The sequence below is a fragment of the Nanorana parkeri genome, unplaced genomic scaffold, assembly GCF_000935625.1.
Source record: "Nanorana parkeri isolate BGI_ZX_2015 unplaced genomic scaffold, ASM93562v1 scaffold31, whole genome shotgun sequence".
NCBI classification, from domain to species: Eukaryota; Metazoa; Chordata; class Amphibia; order Anura; family Dicroglossidae; genus Nanorana; species Nanorana parkeri.
This window is the reverse complement of record NW_017306299.1, coordinates 3,013,242-3,025,311: the sequence shown is the minus strand read 5'-3', so window position 1 is coordinate 3,025,311 and position 12,070 is coordinate 3,013,242.

Below are 12,070 nucleotides of genomic sequence, written 5' to 3'. Positions count from 1 at the left end.
CATGCTCTGCATGCTTGGTTGAGCCGAAGTGCAGAAGGCAAGGCTGTTTTGCTCGGTACCTCCGAGGAACCGAGCAGAACAGAAAATCAGTGAAAAGAGTAAAAAAAAAAAAAAAGGTTGAAAAAATAATTTAAAAATATAAACAAATAGTAAAAGTAAAAAATAAATAGATATTTAAAAAAAAAAAATTGGGCCGAGCTAACAGTGACACCTAGCTCCACCCAACTGTTTCCTATTGGCTGGCCTATTAGAAGACTCTTCTAGCAGGTCTCGGCCAATGAACAACAACTGGGTGGAGCCGGCTGTAACGTCACAGCTGGCTCCGCCCATTCGGTATTGTTTAATGACAGATCAGCGTCCCCAGGTCATTTGGGGACGCTGATCTGTCATTACAACCCAACTGTCATTTGCAGGGCTTCCACCCAGCTGTCATTTGCCTTCGGCTTGGCTGAGCCACTCGGCCGCCTTTGGCTGCTGCACGGGCTATTGTGAATAGCCCGTACAGCAGCCCTTCGGTTCGACTGAACTGATGGGCTCCGTCGGCCAAAGAGAGCTGAAGGATCAGCTGAAGCTATGGCTAGATCCTTCGGCTCCATTGTGAATAACCCTGTTAGTAATGACAATCTACAAACAGATACTTCTAGATAATTGCCGGGTTTTTATTCTTTGCATACCTTATTTTGCTTCTCCTCCCCATTCTTCTCATGGTGGCCATTTTTGCTAAGGGCATCTTACTAGATCTCCCTTTACTTCCTGAAACTCTGGCACATGTGACTAGGACATGTGACCATGCACATCATCTCAGGGGAGGAAAATGCCTTTCCCTGAGATCTCGTGAGATTACAGATGAGATTTCCCAGCAATCCTCTGCTGATGTAACCTTCCCAGAATGCAATGCGTGGGCACAGATTACACCACTAATGCCAGAAGGGACCAGGGAGTGGAAAAACAAGAAATTGTAAGTAAAATAAAAATATGTTTAACTAATGAATGTAAAGTTATTTCAAACAAGCATGCAGAGCTGTATACTGATGTGATTTAAAGGTCCACTTTAAAGCCCAACTCCATCCATTTTTTTTTTTTAGTTTTGGATTGAAACAGAAGGCTCATTATTGTTCAGGGAAAAAAAATCAGTTTTGAAGAATTACATTACAGAAAAGTATTACATTTATCATCAGGTTTTTATTTCTGTCAGTGACCTCATTAGGGAGATTTGCTTTGCCGGTGACACCCGTACAAGTCATGGGCATTGAGGGTGTCTCGAGGACAGGAAAGTACAGACAGCAATTAACACATTGTCAAATTGTGTTGAATTCCTTTCAGATATTGAGTCATGGAAGAAATGGAAAGGTTCCAGTTGTTTTTGTATGAGGTATAAATGTGGCCTTTCTGACATTTTCCTATTATTTTTATTATTAACTGCTTTCCTGTGAACCTGTATTTTGCCCCTACTAGGAAGAGAAAGGGCACTTTTGTGAGCAAGGACCATATGCAGGGTGTACTGCCCCGTGCCCCCCTGCCACCAGACCAACTGAGATTCCCGGGTATGTTCTAACTTGCTGAGGATGCCAAAGCTTACACAGAACTATGCATACACCCCCCATCACCAAGCCAAGGTACTCAGGTCTGACTACTGGGCGCTCGGTTGGAGTTTGGATCAGCTGAACTCCAGGCTAGGGTTGCCACCTGTCCGGGATTCACCCGGACAGTCCTTTGTCCAGGTTTAACGCCAGCTGACACCCAGACACAAGATACTAAGTGCCGATACTGTACCGATAATTGTTAAACAGAAGTGGCTGCCTGAGGAGCTTGCTGGGGACCTCGGCAGCTTTCCTGCGAGCCACGGGCGCCTGTAAACAGGCCCAGGTCCACCCATCTTCTCCTTCGTCTTCCTGACACCACGCTGCCCCCCTCCAGACCCCTAGTCGGACACCGCACAGCCCTCACAGCACTCCTATCAGCCTGCATAGCCCACCTGAGACCGCACAACACCACCTGAAAGCCAGCATAGCCCACCTGAGAGTGCGCATAGCCCACCTGAGAGTTGGCACAGCCACATGAGAGTGCGCAGAGCCGACCTGAGAGCCCGCATAGCCCACATGAAAGTCTGCATGGCCCACCTGAGAATGTGCATAGCCCACCTGAAAGCCCGCATAGCCCACCCGAAAATGTGCATAGCCCACCTGAGAGTCCGCTTAGCTCACTTGGGAGTGCACATAGCCCCCCTGAGAGATCTCATAGCCCCCCTGAGAGCCTGTATAGCCCACCTGAGAGTCCACACAGCCACGTGAGAGTGCACATAGCCCACCTAAGAGTCCACACAGCCAACCTGAGAGTTCACACGGCCACCTGAGAGTCCGCATAGCCCACCTGGGAGTGCCACAACACAGAGTATGTAGCTTCATATTATTTTGTATTGCTGTATAATGTATTGCTGGGATTTGTAGTCCTCGATAGCCGGTCTCCTTACTCCCTTACCTGCTGTCTCTTCTTGCTCTTTCTCCTGGCTGTCTCTCTTTGCTCTCTCCTCTATATTCTCCAAAAAAGAAAACAAAATAGCCATACGCGGCTCGAGAGTGTTCTGGTTTCACTTGACTAAAAGGTGGCAACCCTACTCCAGCCAGATATAAAATACACTGACTATTGCAGATCTGCATTCATTAATAGACTATTATATTTTTTCTTTAAATTAAAGCAATGTAAGTACTTGGATGTTACTTGATGTCAACCTCTTGCAATCGACCCTACAGCAGAGCCCAGAATGGGAGAGTGAGAAGCAGTTGTGCTGCAGTGTAACAACAAGCTGATAGGAGGACAGCGCAGAGTTACAGAGAGATGAGCCCATCAGTCTTCTGCTTCTCCTTTCTCTGTCCAATCACAGGCTGGGGGAGGGACAAGACCTGTAAGTGTTTCTTAACTGCAGCAGAAATAAATCAGGTCCCCTGTCCTGCCAGACGGGGCTAAGCTGTGTGGCAGAGCTGTGCAAATCTTAGCACATGAGGGGCAAAAATACAAATCATATGGCAGGTAAAACTTCTCCCACATACAATACGTGTTATCATCTCTCTATTTAGCTGCTTGCCTGGAGCTCTGCTTCAAGCTCATAATCCTAACAGTGTGTAATACATTGAACTCACTGACTCCCTTTTTTTTGTTTTTTTTTACATTTTCCAAATTTCCATGTAAAGAAATTATTAAAAAACACGTGAGAGTTCTACAAACATAAAATAATTGATCACCATGGAAATAAAGTGACGTAGCATGAAAGTATTGTGCATACGTCAAATGTGCTTGTTCTGTTCTAAGAAATCAACGTAAAAGACGTTTCTGCGACAGTGACAAATCTCATCCCGACAGCCAGCACAAAGAGGACTATTCACTGGAGGTCAGAAGACACGATGATGGTAAACAATTTATTCAAGCTGAACAAGCAAATTTCTAAATACAAGAGTCATGTGTATTCTTCTTAAATCTCTGTGTATTACTTCCAGATCTGCGCAGTAATCCAGTGTGAGACTTGGAGCTTCCTGTAATAAAGACCGCTCACTGCTGCTCTCTCTACTTGTGCAGAGTGACTGGTCTTGTCTCCGCCCACTCCTGTAGTTTCTGCAGTCAGTCTATAGTAGGTGGGCCTGCTGGTGCCCCTCCGACAGCTCCGCTTCCTGTACAGCACAGTGATGACCTCACTGCTACATTAACAAAGTTATATCTGGGTTTGCAAAGGCATTTTTGCATCCTTTGTGGCTACTGAGGAATCTATTCAGATAAAAGTTTTTGTGCCCGGAGTTCGGCTTTTAAGTTCATAGTTTATTCATGGTGTCCCTGAAACAGAAAACATCTATGGGCTATTCATTTTTGGCCTTTATTATTTTGAAAACACTAGGAAAACTCTTAAAATGTATATACAGCCAAAACTTTTTTTTTAAACGTTTTGGATTGCTTTTTGTGTACTTTTAGGGAGATTTCCTGTCACTTCTTGTACTGGAGATACAACAGGAAGAGAAAATCTCTCAATGTGAGGGGAATTCTGTTCTTGGACAGTTGTCACCAGGATGGGTGTCCGCATTGGAAAATTTACCCTCATCTTTTCAACGGTCACCAGGACAAAAAGCGAAGGCGGATCTCTCCGGAAGGAACATAGATGGCAATACAAACTTGACTTTGCATGGTATACTTTCCTTAAATCTACAGAAATGTGTTCCTAACATGAAAGGAGAAATCTGTTCCTACCATGAAAGGAGAAATCTGTCCTTACCACGAGAGGAGAAATCTGTCCGTACAACGAGCGGAGAAATCTGTTCTTACCATGAAAGGAGAAATCTGTCCTTACCATGAAAGGAGAAATCTGTCCTTACCATGAAAGAAGAAATCTGTCCCTATGAGGAGAAATCTGTCCTTACCACGAGCGGAGAAATCTGTCCTTACCATGAAAGAAGAAATCTGTCCCTACCATGAAAGGAGAAGTCTGTCCTTACCATGAGGGAAATATCTGTCCGTACCATGAAAGAAGAAATCTGTCCCTACCATGAAAGGAGAAGTCTGTCCCTACCATGAGGGAAATATCTGTCCGTACCATGAAAGGAGAAATCTGTCCCTACCGTGAAAGGAGAAATCTGTCCCTACCATGAAAGGAGAAATCTGTTCTTACCATGAAAGGAGAAATCTGTCCTTACCATGAAACAAGAAATCTGTTCTTACCATGAAAGGAGAAATCTGTCCTTACCATGAAAGGAGAAATCTGTCCTTACCATGAGAGGAGAAATCTGTTCTTACCATGAAAGGAGAAAATAGCTCCTCACCATGAACAAGCTAGTTGGTTGTGTTTGACCCCTAGGCCAATGATTCCAAATCCTACCCTAAATGCAATACATAAGGGTTGTTCTCAAGAAAGATTGTTTGCATAAGAGATCTTGCAAAGATGAAAGTGACAAAGGTAGAATTTTTCTCTTGTTTGGCATCAGAGGATCGATCTTTTGCAAGTCTTTTAACTGTTTTTATTTCAATCTTTTCACATGACAGTTTGATTGTCCAAAAAATGCATGCACAGTTCTGACATATTTAGATTAGATATTTAGATACAATTCTTGGCAAACATTTGTGGACACCTGCTCATCACACCTACACAATATGGCCAAAGCATGTGGACCCCCCCTCCAAATAATTGAGTTCAGATGTTTCCAGTGAACGGTATTGTTAATACTACAGCATACAAAGACAATTGAGACAATTGTACGCTTCCAACCTTGTGGTAACAATTTGGTGAAGGCCCTTTTCTATTCCAGCATGACTGTGCCCCTGTGTATAAAGTCACCTCCATAAAGACATGGTCTGATGAACTTGGTGTGTGGCCTTCACAGAGCCCTGACTTGATTGCGAGTCAGGTCTTCTTATCCAACCTCATAAATGCTCTTTTGGTTGAATGAGCACAAATTTCACAAACACACACGGAAATCTTGTGGAAAGTCTTCCCAGAAGAGTAAAGGTTGTTATAGCTGAGGCCAACTCCACATTGACGGCCATAGTTTTGGAACGGGATGTCCAGCAACCTCATAAAGGTGTCATGGTCAGGTCTTCACAAACTTTTGGCCCAGCAGTATTGTACGTGTATCTCTTTGGTAAATGAGACTTATCAATTACAGAATGATCTTCTGCAGGATAGACTGCTGCACTGTGGGCAATTTCATCTACTGCTATTAGGCTTACAGATGCAAAATCAACTGAACGTAGCTATAGAGTTTAAATTGTTGCATGGAACTGATAGGAACCGTTGGCAGAAGGTTACATTGATCCACACATTCAATACCGTGAGCACAAGCTGTTTGAAAGTGCTTGAAAATTGTGGTTATTAGATATAGCGATCCTTTTGATGAGGGAACTGTATTTTTTTTAAATCACTTACACAAATTGAGCTTGAATCATATCATTAATGATCATTTTCAGTGAAACCAAAGAACTCGAATGCAACCAAAAGAGCTGTTTTTTTAAAAGTGTCCCTCGCGCCACCTCCGCTGCCCAACAATGAAGGACAGCACCCTCTTTGTTCGGGCATCATTCAAGCATACCATCTACTTTCTGAAAAGAGATGCCAGCTCCTCAGTGATGGCACAGTCATAGAAATCCCGGTGACCATTTGTGGCTGTGTTCACAAACATCTGATACAGATCACCTTCTGCCGCAGCCTCTCCCTTGTGATTTGCTACAAGGTTACAATCAGGCCTGGATTTCCCACAAGGCAAACCAAGGCCAGGCCTCGGGGCAGCAGGGAGTAGAGGGGCAGCAGGGGGTGTGGAATTCCTATCTCCCTATGCCCGGGACATGCAGTTCTGGGCGACAGGTGGGTAGTTGTATTCTACATTTAGCCCTGCTTTGGGCAAGCAGAGCTAAATGTACAGCATGGAAGCCGCCGCTTCTTTTGTATGCAGCCTGCAGGTCTGCCACTCTCTATGGAGGGGGGAAGGGTGTTTTGGCGGGTAGGGGGGTGCATTGAGGGACCTGGCCTTGGGGCAGCAGGGAGAGTAAATCCGGGCCTGGCTGCAATCTTGAAGTCTGATCACGGGGTGGGGGGTCAAGAGGGGACTGAGGAAATGCTTCCTCCTGCCTGCAGCAGACTGATGGCATCATCTCGGCCAAAACAGTGTCACTGGACTGGAGCTCGAAGATACCTTTTTAATGATAAAAGGTGGAGCTTTTCTGAAAAAAAAGGATACTCTTGCTGTATATAGTAACTAGTCACAAATGTATTTGCACAGACTTGTAAAATGACTAAAACATCCACTTTCAAGTTTCCAAGCCGACCTTATACACAAAGCAATGCCTTGGTATGGTGCAAGGACTGAAAACGGCTTTTACCTCTTATTTTCTGGAAAATGTTCCTAATGTCAGAAGTGTATTAGGCTAGAGATTATAGATAAAAACATAATGCAGCACAGAATGAGACAAACAGTGTTATTGGGCTGCATTTAGCAAAATCGTTTTAATTTTCACACATTATGCCGTCTCTGCGGCAGACTTCATTTCAGAATACAACACGAGAAGAAAACAAATTCACACGGACTGGGGATGAAGAGCAGACGCAAGCTTATTCCTGCCTATTGCCAACCATCTAAGAGAATCAATGCTTCAATTATTGCATGAGCTAGTATAATAGGATATCAACCACACATGGTTGGGAAGAAAATAATTTGCATGGGAAGTGCTGAAAAGCTATAAAGAAAAATTTTAAAAAACGTAATTAGAGCGCTTAATTGCGGCTGAAGGTAGAGGTAATAGAAGCATGGAAGGCCTGTGGGGATTAAATGAAGGTAATACAGTCCTCAATACATTGCTTTCCCAACAATAGAGGAACTACAAAACAGGCAACTATCACAATATGTGGTCAACTATCATGCAACTCTTACAATATGTAGGCAATAAATAGGCAGCTGTTATAATATGTGGGCAAAGGAACAACAGGTAACAAATATGTGACATATCCTGCAGTGTTAATGGCAGTGACAGAATGTATCATATGTGTTGTTGTTTTTTTAATCCTCCGCAAAGTTCCTCTTATCTAATTTATATGAGAAAGAGTCTTATGTCATACAGCTAAGGGCTTGCATTGTGATGGGAAGTCTCCATCTACCGCTTGAAGTGCTGACCCCCAGTACTAAAGGGTAGGCTGCTGTCAGCATGAGAAGCTGTCCATACACAATAATTGGTTGGATGTGAAAGGGGTATTCTGAATAAGAAATTATGTTTTATTGTTCTTATAATAATCGCTCCAAGTAGACTTATGCACCATTCTAAAACAAAAAAAAATGTTGTGTGGTCTAACTGATATGTAAAGTCCTGTACACCCTCCCCGGCCACTAGATGTCACTGCAGCGGCCAGGGAGTGTGTATAGCGGCACTTGTATATTCACAGCCTCTGCTGTCCTCCCGCTGACTGACACTGACACTGCTGCGCTAGGAGGAGGCTGAGGAGCCTCTCACCTAGTGCAGCAGAAGTGGATGCTGCGACCCCCTCAACAGTGATTTGCGACCCACTTTTGGGTTGCGACCCACACGTTGAGAACCGCTGATCTAAAGCCTCTTTTTTTTCTTTATAAAGTAATAAACAGGTATTTTAAGACAAGTTGGTGTGATAAATGTCTTAAAATGTATTTGACCTGTTTTTATTTTTTTAGTAAATGCAGTTGGGTTGGATGTTCTCTGTTAAGCATCCTAGCAGCTTGTCAAGATCCAGATCTGAACCCAGGGCCTCTGCTGTGTCTGGTGGTGACTCGACCTGCTGAGTCACTCTGAAACCTTGGACAGCTCCTTGCCTGCTCTCATGTGGAATCCTCAGGTAAACCTAGTTTCAGCTGAACTCTGAACTCCTTGCTCCTCCCTTGAACTTCCTATTTTAGCCATGCCTCTACACTTCCTGTTTGCCAGATTATTGTGCTCCTGCCAATATCTTGGTTACTGCTCCTTCTGTGATACAATCTGCTCATACTGCTACCCGTGTACCGACATTTGGCTACTGATTCACTGACTACTCTCATCGTCTTCTGCTTCATGCCTGATACCTTTGGCTACTGACCTCGTCTTATTCGTTGACTACGCTTCTGTCTGCTCCTATACTACTACCGTCTGCTTGTGTACCGAACTCGGCCTGTTATACCACAAATGGGCCTGCTGTTTCAGCTACTGGACTCTAAACCTGATCCCAGATTGTGACACAGCTACAGCACCACCAAGGGTGAAAATGCTGCAGTGATTTTACTGCAGAAGTAAGAGCATTGTTACCCTATCAAAGGAATTGTCTATCCAATGGTTCTACTGGCAAGATCAACAGGTATTTACAAAAATGTTCGAGGGGGTATTTAGAACAGAGAGCCCGGTCTTGCTGGTATGCAAATCCTATATTACATATGTGATTTTATAGTCTGACCATAGTTCTACTTTAATGGTAAGCCAAGTTCCCACCAGCAATGAAATCTGTTGATCTGGTCCAGTTCATCTCCTAGGTTCTAAACCATCCCATCATTGGCCAATCACTTTCCTTTCTGGGAAATGTTCATTCAAAATCTACAGCAAATGGTGTTGAGTTTTGAACTACTGCTGTATTAAGCCAACTTCACAATCGTTAGCATCCGAATGTATTGTTACAGGAAAAAAAATACTCACGGCAAAGATCTCCTTCATCCTCCTTCTCTTCGCAGTCCGCTATGAAATTGCAGACTTGAGACAGTTTAATCTCCATCCCGCTTCTGCAGTGGAAGGAACCATCCAAAGTCATTTTCACCCCAGGTGGGTTTCCTGCAGAGGGAACAGCAATCTTTTTAAGTATCCCAGGATGACAAAATTTATCACGAAAGGTTTCAGCTGTTATCTGGCCGGCCAAAGACAACCTGATTAGAATACTTACAAGCATCTAACATGAATAAGCTAGCGAAATCCCTGAGAGCCCATCAAAGAGACAACTGGTTTGCAAAAGATGTGAAAGAGGCCATCAAAGAAGAACTTGTAGTAGCATTCCTAACCAGGGTTGGGGAACATTGATTTTTGTATTTATCATTCACATACAGTATACTGTTGTTTTATTATATTTTCCCTGGCAATAAGATGACAAGGTAAACTTTTAGCCGTGAAACGTAATACCTGTCAAAGACATGGTGGCACCATTGTGAGTGGATCATAGAAATTTAACAAGGTGGTTTCACACTTTCACACCTCTGGTCATGTTCCTGGACAATCAGCCTCTACCATGACACATTGGGGTTGATTTACTAACCTTATAAAACACACCACGAATGTGTATACACCTCTGTAGTGTGTTCCCTCCCAGCATGATCTATGGGTGGAATCTAAACACCTTTGTAATGTGTACACACCCAGCAGGTGTGTTGTGCAAAGGCCTGAATGAATTCCAAGGTGATGTTGGGTAAATTAGCTCTATGTTGTGTTGCTTGCATTGATGAATACAAGGAATGTAAATGCATGAGCTAACCATTTTTGTCTAAACTGTGAAGCAGCATTATATATGCATCATGTGCATGATTTTTCCATATATGGCATTAGTGGAAATATGCTTTTAGAGACTTTTTGGTTGATAAATACGTTTTGCTGTGTGAAAATCACACACACCTGGTGTGTGTGTGTGTTTAGGTTAGTAAATCACCCCCATTGCATGACACCATGGTTATTGAATTAAGGTGACTGTGTGGTTATAAAGGCTGAGGTACGTATCCAACACTCACTGGAGCTGAAACAACCACTAGGATGAGTGTGCTGTCACAATAGTTGTATAAACAATTGACAATCCAGCGTCATGGTTAATATTCATATCAATGTAAAATGAGAATTCATACAGTCAACTTTCCTTAAGCCATTTGCTCATTGGTATAGTATAGCTAATAATTACACTGCCATCTTGTGGACGTTTTGGGTTATTGCACCATGTTTTTCTGTGTTCCCTCCCATCTATGATGTATTTCCCCTTTCTTCAAGAGTTGTCCTTTCTGGCATCAAGATGTCTGTCAGTAATATGACCACATGTTAATCTGCATTGCATGCTTGGAACCAATACCATCTCTGACCTTCAAATACCGTCTGTTTATTCATCTGATATATCCTGTTGTCTACTGTAACTAACCTGCTGCAAGCAATAAAGCACTTTTCGTGGATGAAAAGGTATTTGAGTTCAGCTATCTGATAAGGATTGTCCGCAGTAATTATATCTGCTTATACAGGCCAGGCATAGAGTTCTCAGCAAGGGATAAATCGCTAATACAACAATCGGAGTCAGAATAATGAGTGGCAAAATGTCTTCAACTTTTAGTATAATTTAGCCAATCCTTAAAGGAGAACTATGAGGTGAGTGATTTTCACTCAACCTCATAGTTCGAGCCGACGTGTGACAATGAAACTGCCACACGTCGGCTCAATAGATCGGCAAGTGAGCAAATACATAATGTCACTCGCTCACTTCTCGATCCTGTCCCTGCAGAGAGCTGTGACTGTCACTCACGGCTCCCTGCAGGGATTCCCGCCCTCCCCACTCCGATCCTCCAGCGCTGACTGAAGGAACAGATGGGGAAGGGGGCGGATACAGCTGGCTCTGTCTCTAGATAGGCAGAGCCAGCTGTCAATCATGCAGCTGGGTGGATCTCGACAGTAATGCCGGGATCCGTCCCGGCGGTCTCAGTATACCGCGAGCTGTAGCTCGCGATATACTGAGCTTTGGGTCACGGGAGGACACTAGTTTATGTCCTCCCGTGATCCTTAGGAAAACTATGGGGAAAAACACTTACCCCATAGTTTTCTTAGTTTTCCTACAAAGGTTGGCAAGTTAGCTTCAGGTTGGCCCTTAACCAAAATAGCTATTGCTATAGGCAACCACACAGCTCTGCTGGGCCCAATGTGCAAATACTGACTATCTGTGAGACGGTGTGTGAATAGGTTTAGGCCCATCACCCGCCTCCCTTGCTAGACTCTGACAATAGGTCACTCATGCACCAAGCTTTGCCTTGTAGGAAGGAGGTTCCCTTGTCTACCCAAGATGGAATATCTTGTCAACATTGTCAGAAGGATTATAGTAAGGAAACTAGAGCCAGTCCTAGCAGGGATTACAGATTAGAAAACGTTTCAGCTCTACCAGTTAACTTAAAACCAAACCTGTCTTGGGGATGGGAGAAGGGCACCATATTTCATGTATTTAACATTTTTAATCTTACAAGTCTCTTTTGCCCTACCAAACTAGTGTGTCAATTTTAGATGTCGCAACTTTTATGTGCTGTGGGTGAACTGCAGCAATCTCTACCACAGTGACAGTTGACCATATAAGTGACCCTATGGTCTGTAGTCTGCCAGAGCATGCAACACTCACAGTGCAGTTATGTCGCCCTAGACCAAAGGTGCATGGACTTCCCTCACATCCAGCCCTGACCATAGGAGTTGGAGAAGTGGCCACAAAATTGCATGCGCAGAAATTCGCACTTGTAAATCGCAATTACATTGAATAGATACGATAGACACTCCTAAAAAGAATTAAGATGCTGATCCATCAACCTCCTCTCCGGGGCCGGTCCCCCGCAGACTCACCTGC